The sequence below is a fragment of the Chroicocephalus ridibundus genome, chromosome 5, assembly GCF_963924245.1.
Source record: "Chroicocephalus ridibundus chromosome 5, bChrRid1.1, whole genome shotgun sequence".
In the NCBI taxonomy this organism is placed as follows: Eukaryota; Metazoa; Chordata; class Aves; order Charadriiformes; family Laridae; genus Chroicocephalus; species Chroicocephalus ridibundus.
This window is the reverse complement of record NC_086288.1, coordinates 14,971,510-14,981,332: the sequence shown is the minus strand read 5'-3', so window position 1 is coordinate 14,981,332 and position 9,823 is coordinate 14,971,510.

Sequence of the window (9,823 nt, the reverse complement as noted above, 5' to 3'; positions counted from 1 at the left end):
AAAGTGTAATGATCTTGGGATATTAGTATTTTTAAAGCTTTTTTTTTTTTTTTAGTCTTAAAGATTTTTATAAGATGGAAAAGACTAGCTGAAATTGGCATGGGGAAAAAAAAAGCATGATTTATTTTTATTTAGAGCTGGCCTCTTGGGCTGGGTATGGGCATTTCAGCTGAATGGAGAAAATCTTGCAGTTCCAGTCTCGTGCTTTCTCTGTCTTTGCGTATTTTAATTTCTATTGCTGTCAAGTTAAAGCATTTTATCAAAAGTGCATTGCCTGAACTAAAAAAATAAAAACAAAAACAAAAACAACAGCAAAACCTAGACCTTCTTCATTAACCATAGTGGATAAGGTGTACAGTATTTTTTGCCCAAGACCAATTTATTCTGTGAACCATGCGTGCAAGCTATCAAAAGCTGTAAATTAGTGGTCACCTCAGGCATTAGAAATAAGAGCTTCTTTACAGGAGCTCCCATTGAGTCAGTCTTTTTCATCTTTGTTAATTAACACTTTTTTACCATTGCCTTATAATAAATAATTGAAACTATCATGTAGGACATGATTCAGAAAAGAGAGAGCAAAAACTTTAAACTAGATCATTTTCAAAGAAATCTTTCTCTGATTGGCTTCTTCAGTAAAACCCCGAATAATTAGAAAATAAACTGTTTTCTGGCTTTAAAAAGTCTTTGAAACTCTCTGCTACCTGAACAACTTTAATTTATGTGCATATAGAAAGTCTTACTGGTGCTGAAAACCTAACATTTCATTCCCTGAAAAATCCAGGTAAGCCATAAAATACTTGACAGCAGCCCAAGGACGACAGCAGTGTACTCTGTGCTATGGACGAATGCTGCAGTATCGCAAGATCTTCTAAAACGAGGAAGCAACTTTTAGTTTGAAAAGCAGAGAGTTAATCTTAAAGCTTTTGGATTGCGTGTTTTTGAGCCCAACTATAGGATTTCCAGCTAACTAGAACTTCTTCAGAGTGTGTGAACATGGTCTCCCAGTAATCTCTTAGGCTCCTGTCGGCTCCCATCCTGTGTTCAGGCGCAGCATCCTGTAGTGCCGTTAGCACAGTGAATATGTCGGTAGCTTAAGATCTAGGCAACAAGCAGAACGCCCAGGACACCACACAAGCAAGGCTTTGCCCATATCTCTGAGCAGCTTTTAAAGCATCCCAACTTTGTACTAATTCTGAGCTGGTATTAGGTCTCGAATCCCACAAAATTTATGTATTTTGAGCTACCTGGTCACAAAAGAATGTTTTTATGGTCCCAGCTCTCACCCGTACTTTCGTGTGCTCCAAGCAGTTCTGCAATAATTAGACACACCTGCATAGCCCTCATTTGCAAGGAAGAAGTTTCTGCCGTACTGTGGTTGTCAATACGAAGACTGGTTTGATTAAGCTGTGTTAAGCAAACGTTGAGCGTGCCTTTTTCAGGATTGGTCCACAGAGCTTCACTGCAAGGAAATGCTCTATGAATAAATATAATTACGGAGAAGGAAAACCTAAAGGTAATTTGATAACCCTCTGCAGAATTTAGCAAGGTGTCTAAGAATGAAATGTTGACATTTCTATGGTTACTTTACATATAAAAGAGGTACCTTTCATAAAAAGCAAAGCACTTACTTAACATTCCTCAAAGGTGGATCTAGTATTCTTCATTAGCTAAGTTTCAATTGCCTTTGTCAAGCTCGTCTTCCCAGCAAAGGTCTCTGTCAACTGTGAAATCCACTTAAGGTAATTAGTATTCTGTTAGATTTAACAGAGTCTGTGAATTAGAACTGTAACAAAAGAGAACGTCTACTTGTTTCTTCATTATCAAACAAGTGGAGCTTCCAGCTCCTGTGGCAGCTGAATCTGACTCTCTTTCATGTCATAAAGGCCACGCTTAGTGTAGGGATTAATAGCCCTGCTCAAAAATTTGATTTTCCATTTTACCAGAAAAGATGACATTTCAAAATGTTTCCATTTTGATTCATAACAAGAGTAAATCTCACCCTCTTCAAAGTCAGGCTTCAGTTTCCCCCAGATTAGTGTAGCGTTTTATTTCAAAATTTTCTACAGATGTTCAAATTTTGTTTTAAGAGTGTTGATATTTTCCTTGAGTTTTATTTGTAATCTATAGTCATACTGTAAATTTATATTTGATCATGTCACAGAGCAGTGGCCGTGTACAAACGTACAACAGTTACAGACCTCTGAAAATCTGACATAATGTTTGAATTATTGTAACGCATACTTTATTTTTAGCATCTGCCACTGAATGTTTGCCACTTGTTAACTGGAATATTTTCTCTTTTCTAAGCCAAAGAGAGTTTTTTTGATCCAAAAAAAGCACGATGGAATAAAACGGAAAGCTTCGCTAGCATCAAGCCTGCACAGACTTAAGAAATAAAAGGTCCCATGCAATCATAAGCAGGTATAAAGTCTGGACAAGGCTTTAAAACTGGGAAAAGACTGGGTTATTCATTGTAATGTAAAAGAAGAGGCAAGAAGGAAGACAGCGGCTCAATTGGCTGAAAACCTTAGTGTCTGTATACTACTGCCAGAAATACGGTGAATAAACAAGAGAAAGAAGGAAATCTTAATAGTTTATGAAAACATACATTTTAGTCTAAATTTATTCTTTCAACAGCGTAACAGAATTTGATAGGGTAAGCATTCTGACCGGAATCTATTTAATATTAAAACTCGATATATTATCAATAAAAAATTACATAACATGAAATGAAAATGTGTGGCCCTGCACTAACATTACATGTGCACCCTCCGGACTGCAGACTCTAAAACAAGATGGTTCTGTTAGTAATTTGTTAGCCACAAAGAACGGCCCCCTTTTATTCCTTAGCAGCCCAAGGGAGCATCCCCATCAGGTTTCTGCTGGTTTCTCCTTAGACATGCAGGCTCTTAACGTTACCCACGCTCGCTAAATTCAAACTAGAATGGATGTCTGTACTGCCATCACACCTTCACTACGTTGTGTAGACATACTTTGAGATCAAAACGTTTTCTGTTTGTCTTACAGTGACACAGTTTGACACTTTGAAGTATGAAACCTCTTCATTACAACACAAATGGGAGACATCTTTGACGCAGAAAATCTGTTTCAGTCACTAGGAAGAGTTTGTCTACATGAAGACACTAGTGAGAAATTGTGTGAATTGCAAAGCAGTAGCTGTTGCAGACTCGCTCTCTGTGTGGGCAGTCTTTGTAGGTGCTTGCAGCCTTTCCACGATTTAGCTTAAACCATTTAGAAAATGTTTTTAATAGGAAATAGTAACAGCCACACCGGGGATTAGAATACATTAATGACCCAGCTCGTTTCAGAAAACAGGGTTTAAGTAGAAAATTCTTTCCTTGCCATGAATTAAACTGACAAAAAACATGAAAGCATGACAGACGTCTGTACTTTTGAGTTTGAAATTCTGAATTTTTGAGTTTTTCTTAAAATTTCACGTATGATTTAGTACTCCGGGACCGGGGGGGAATCTTATCAAAACAGCAGCCAGTGCTCCTCCAGGCAGAGCCTTCACATTCCCAGTTGTCCTGCGTACATCCTTTGGATCGCCAAGTCCTGCTCTCTCAGGGAAGGAATTAATTTGGTCCATCCCATTTGGGTGTTCAGGCAGTTGCCCTGTGACACGCTTACCACTCACAGAATTCTTTAAACACCTTTCCTATCTCTGCTGATGTATGGATATAGCTTGCCTTACTGTCTTATTTATGTATATATTTTCATTTTAAATGTACCGATACTTTTTCCTAAGTGCCTGCTATCATTATGAATTGTCCGGGTGGCTTTCCAGAGCTCTGCTAATGCATAAACATGCAGTGGGAGAGCAAGAAAGAGGGCGTCCAGCTCGCCATCTTACTTATGTATTTATTTTCTTTTAAACATACCTATATTTTTCCCTAAGTGCCTGGAACAATATATGCAATAAACAATATTAATCAATAACCATGCTCAAATCATTCACTTCCTTCAGTTCAGCGCTGTGAAACAAACGTGAGAAACTAAATAGACCTTGTAGAGTGCCCTGTAGTTCAATAAATCCAAGGCCTGCCTGATCACGGAGACAAGGTAATTTTAGCAACTGACATCTCATCTACAGTGCTCTCTCTCTGTTTAACTTCTACTGGAGAATTATGAACTTTTTTTTTTTTCTGCTTTTCAATTTATTTTAACTGTTATGATATGAGGTAGGAGGAGAAATAGTTAAAAAGAAGTAAATGGGAAAGACTCAAACTGTTTCAAGACTGATAACTATAAATAGCTTAATTTTTACTCAGGAAAAGAATCTTGGACAAAGAAGAGCAGAAAAAAAAAACCAAAAACCTCTTAGTGGTAATACCAAGAAAATACGGAAATCCAGAAGCAAACTGGAATAGAAGAGAGAGGAAAAAAGAGGAAGAAAGTGCCAGGCAATAAGTAAGTACAGCTGCATGTCTAAAGTCTTAGTTGTATTTCTACGTGTGTTTTCAGTTCTTCTGTACACTTTGCACAGTTAATACTGTATTCAATATTACTCCATAGTAACTTTTATTCCCATAAATCTGCGAAATAATACAAAAGCAGTTTCTTCTCATCAAAAGCTGAGAAGAAAAAACAAATAATTTTGTTTTTCAAAACCATGATCACACCAAGCACTAGTTATTATAAATATAGATTATGCTCAGAGTTTTCACCTTTGTATGTTATAAACTTTTCAGTTGCTGAAGTTTCAGACTATTAAATGGAAAAATGCAAATGTCAAGAGATTCTTGTTGTAGGAAAATTAAGACATTTGCACAGCTATTGTATAGTTAGCATATAAATGCACTAATAGAATAGGCCTGATACAATGGAGAAAATTCATCAAGTCTACATAATAAAAACTGTAAAAAGTGACAGCTAACAAGAGTTTATCAAGTTTTAATTTTTATTACTCAATATTATTTTTTCATATAAACTCTATGATATCTTTGAAGAGTTAGAAATTGAAATTACGTGAACCCTCATAGCCCTTGAAATACAGTTCCTTTGACAGTGGTCTTTAACTGAATTATGGAAAGTGAAGACAACCTCTTCCCCTCCCTCAGAACACGTATCTATGCCAGCAGGGTGTCTGTGAATTTATGTGAGAAAGAGAACAGGCACGTGTCTTTCTGTTGTACTTTTGAATTTATTTTCACTCTGAACGTACCTGTATATTTCCCTGTGTGTCAACTACGGATATGAATTGTTCACATTGGTTTTAAGCCTATGCTAATAACTATTTTCTTCATGTGCTTGTACTGCAGTAATGCTCAGGAGACTCAATCATGGATGAGGTCTCTTTGGGCTGTGGAGGGTGTACAAACCCAGAACAAATTACTGGTGATCCACATAATCTGATTTTGTACACATTTTCTTCAGTCCTTTAATAAGAATATATTTAAAAACTGCTTTTCATCATTAGGTTTGGAGTTAGAATAATCCTTTTCTTTGCTGTGGCCTGATGATTTATTTAGCTTATGTAGACTTTGCAATTTCAAAGTATATATATTATTATATTCTTTTTTAAACTGCAAGACACATTTGTTTGCAGAGGTTTTACTGGTAACTGAGTAATTACACCAGAGACAATATGTTGCAGTGGCAAATCCATCTACAATTTGTATGCACACAGCTTGATATTCTTCTACAAGGTGGGTATTTTTGAGCCGCGCAGTCTAGATGTTCAGGTTGATATCAGTCAAACAAAAGGAAAAACTGAGAACCAAAATGCCTGCTTATCCTCAGGGATGCTACGACAAATTAGTAAAACGATCTCATAGTATAACAATGCTTTCTGTTGTTATGACAGTTGTCATATTTTAATTCTTTTATGAGCACTATCATACGTTTGGGCACCATCATCAAAATTCTTTGTGCTAGCTAATTTGCTTTTGAGGTAAACCTCCCTTCTTTCCCGGTTCTTTGGAGTATATGCCAGGCTGGTCTCCTGTGAATTGGAGCATCCTGAGAACCACTCCATTTTCTGAGAGACTCTCTGTGTTCCCGAGGCATTGTTTTGGCAGCAGCTGACGATGGAGACGCCGCAGCCATCCCCGCTTGTCCCTGGCTGTGGTAGCGGTGCTGCAGAGAATAAAGCAACACTGCGCCACTTACGGATTAGGCAGAAAATTTGTCTGAAAGCTATTTCAGTTGGGTTACAGCTGTTCTACGCTTCCAGCATGCCACGAAACGTCTATAAAACAACATTTGGGGCATGGGGCAGGGGGATTGTGACCGTCCTTTTGTACTGTATTCTAAGCTGTTAAGTGATGCTTCTGTTAATATTTGTCACCGACCTGACGAGCTTCAGACTGAGAATCAGGAGATAAAATGATACAACTGTCATTCCTAATCCCTGAGTCACTTCGTCACTCAACTCTTTGAAAATACTGTGGGTTGGTACGTTGGGCTTTTGGCAAGAGGTTCCTCAGATTTCTACTGCATTCCTTCATTTAATTTGGAAAAAAAATGAACCCATAGTGAAAAGTCCATTGTGTTTATTCTTAAGATATGAAGTGACTATTTATTAGCAGCCTTCAGACAGTGTAAATGACACTGTCCTGTACAGCTGCATCGTGGAGCTCCCTCCTCTAAAATAAATCTAAATAAACAAATAAAGCAGCAACCCCGATCTTGCTCTGAGATCATGCACTGAGTGACTAATCCATTCTCGCTAGACAGTGGAAGCCTCTGTAGACTGAGAAAAGGTGTCATTAGCTGATTTTCATTCCAGGACCAAAAACAAATAAAGCCAGAGCTGAAAACAAACAAAAATGTATTAAGCTGACAAAAAAGTCTCCAGTGGGAAATGGAAGACAACTAGAAACAATGATAATAACATTTTCATGTGCTTTCATTACATGAGCAATTTGGGGATGTGCTGAACAATTCAGAAATATTTCAAATTGCTGGGTATATGCCATAATTGCTGGTTTACAAATATGTCAGCTCCTTTACCATGCAGGCTTGTTTTATCTATTGCAAACAATTCTAGATCAGATGTTTTCCATTTAAACTGTTAGAAGAAAATAGCGCAATCCAGAAAGAGTATTAATTTTCATGGCTGCACTGATGAGGATTACTGAAGCACAATATCATCCTGGCATTTATCAATACGTAATCTTAATTTGCACAGTGATCTCAATTAGTTTCACTCTATACTAACTCAGTATAGCACAGAATATACATACTAACAAAACTTAATATAAAGCTGAGTAGCCAAGGACAATAGCTAAAATGGACGCTTGAAAAGATGCTAGAATTAAATAGCAATTACTTTTCTTTTAGATTATCTGGTTTAACATTAATGTAAACAACTGATTTAGAACATTTATCGGTGTTTGTATGTATTGTAGCTGTAGTCACCCAATCTGAGGGTTTAGCATAATACTAAATCTCTTTAATTGCTTATTAAATTTAGAACATTTTAAATATCATTGTGGCTTTCAAACTTTGGTACGGTAAATCTTTATATTTAAAAAGGAACAGAATTGTCCCCTGACCCCGATAAGTGGTTACTTAGAGACTACAATATCTTTTCTTTATCTGATTTTACTGGTTGAGGAGAGAGAGAGGCAGGCAAAGGAAACCTTTTGCAGTGAGCTGCCACCGCAGGCCTGGAGGAAATGCCACCACTGATCAGAAGTGTTTGACAATCAATGTGCATTGAGCAGTTCTCGCTGTTCACAATCCCACTGAAGATCAAGACGGGTGATGTGTTGTTTAGGAAACACCCTGCCTAGAACAAGTTATTCTCACGTGTTCCTTAATACATTTTTCCAGATTCTCATCTCCGTCAAAAACAAATGCTGTTCCAGCGTGGTGAAAACTCCATTTTCTGTCTGCTATCTCTGCACAGCGTTGGTGGGCCATGCAGGCATTGGGCAGTTGCTTTGCAAAGCATCTACACAAAATTAAATCTCCTGACCCATCTCTATTCAGAGAATGTTGGTTCACGTTGTGGAACAGCCTCAGAGCCTGAGAAGCACCTCTTTTTGCGCAAAACAAAACTGGAAGATACATGCTCCAAGAGCTTGCTTTCTGCACTGCAACCATCAAAGAATGCTCAGTCCACAGGGTGACTATGAAGTAGCCCCTGCAAAACACATACTGTGTCAATATTGAATTCCTGGCACCAACTGTTTTGTTTTACTTGTGTGCTTCCACAATGTTGTAGAGTTTGCCCTGGTAGCCATTGCTTTTGGCTGGTGGAATGGTGCCGGCACCAAGAGTTAGGTGAACAGGCGGTCTTGGGATTTCTTGTATTGCTGTGTAAAAATTTGGGAATTCTCTAATTTCCTTCACCTTGTCACAATCCTAAAGTAAAAGGAATCTGGGAAAAATCTTGCCAATTTTTAGTCTGCTTACATCACCAAACAGTGTCATAAAATATACTGGTCCCCCTGTCTTCATATGATAAATTAACAGATACTTGTCTGTGAATTGTTACTAGAAATGAGCTTTAAATAAGTTACTGGAAATTTTCATTTCCTTGCAATGCCAAAGCCGTAGGTTGCAGTAAACACAATGTCTGAGTAAACATTTTCTATGAAACATGCATAAAGAATCATATTTTTATTGGAAAGCCTAACCCAGTAGGTGTTTTAGAAATGGAGTAGATTATGAAAACAAAGATTTGTTTGGTCTGGATTGTTTGCAGAAGATTTAAAAAACAAAGAGGTTAGAAAGAATAGGAATGTATTTATATTACTTTACTTCTCTCTTGCGTTCTCTGTAAATAGTCTGGAAGCAGTATCCTGTTAACATATCCATTTGGTGTAATACAATTACTATATTAAAATTTATGTTGTTGATTTAAGGATGTCTGCTAAAACTGCCAAAGCCTCCCACTTGAACCTTCTGTCACCTTATGCTACTTAATGTGACATGATTATCGTAACTGATTTTGAAATTCATATATATATGGATACACAACGCATTTGAATGGCTTCTTTCTTATATAAACAATTTGCATGAGATGGCATTGATATAACTTAATTACAAGATGACTGTAAGCAAAATGCTAAACATGGATATAACTGTCCAGTACTGGAGAACTGCCAACCAGAAACCCCATACTTAAAAGAAGCTTAGATTTCCCATTTATAGCTTAGGCTTGACTCTTGCTGTAATGACATTTTCCTGTTTATCCTATCATATCACTTTCGAATCTTCCCATATGGATTTGAGGGCGCCACCAGACTAAGTGAGTAAATTCAGAAGAGATTATCTAGGTCTGTGTCTATAAGTATTGTAAAGGATCACGATGACGCAGCGAAACTAAGCTTATCATCATGATACCTACTGGCCACCTAAATAATGACCAATGTTTTGTAGGCCAAAAGTATGTCTTAAGCTTATTAATTAATAATATCAATCCAAAAATAGATAACTAAGCATACAGGTCAGTAATCGTCTTGTAGTATTTTCCATTATGGTAAATAAGCAGTTGCCGTGTGTTTGGGGAGTGAAACTAGAGAGAAGCTTGATGAAAATAAGCAAGCAAGGGTTCTTGTGAAGGTGCAAACTGCAAGCGATAGATTCCTCATCACCGATTCTGTGCTGGCAGTAACAGTCACAATCAAGATCAAAGTCTGAGCTTTGTTTAAATTTTGAAGCATTTCAGACTTAGGTCCTTGTATTTCATTCACTCCCAGACCTACTTGTGAGGGAGAACTGGTGGCGCATAGACATAGCTCTCTCTATATATCTCTGTGTGTGCGTACATGTACATATATACCAACATATAAATCTTAATTAGAAAATGGTAATCCCAAAACGTCTAAGTAAAGGAAGTATTTAATTT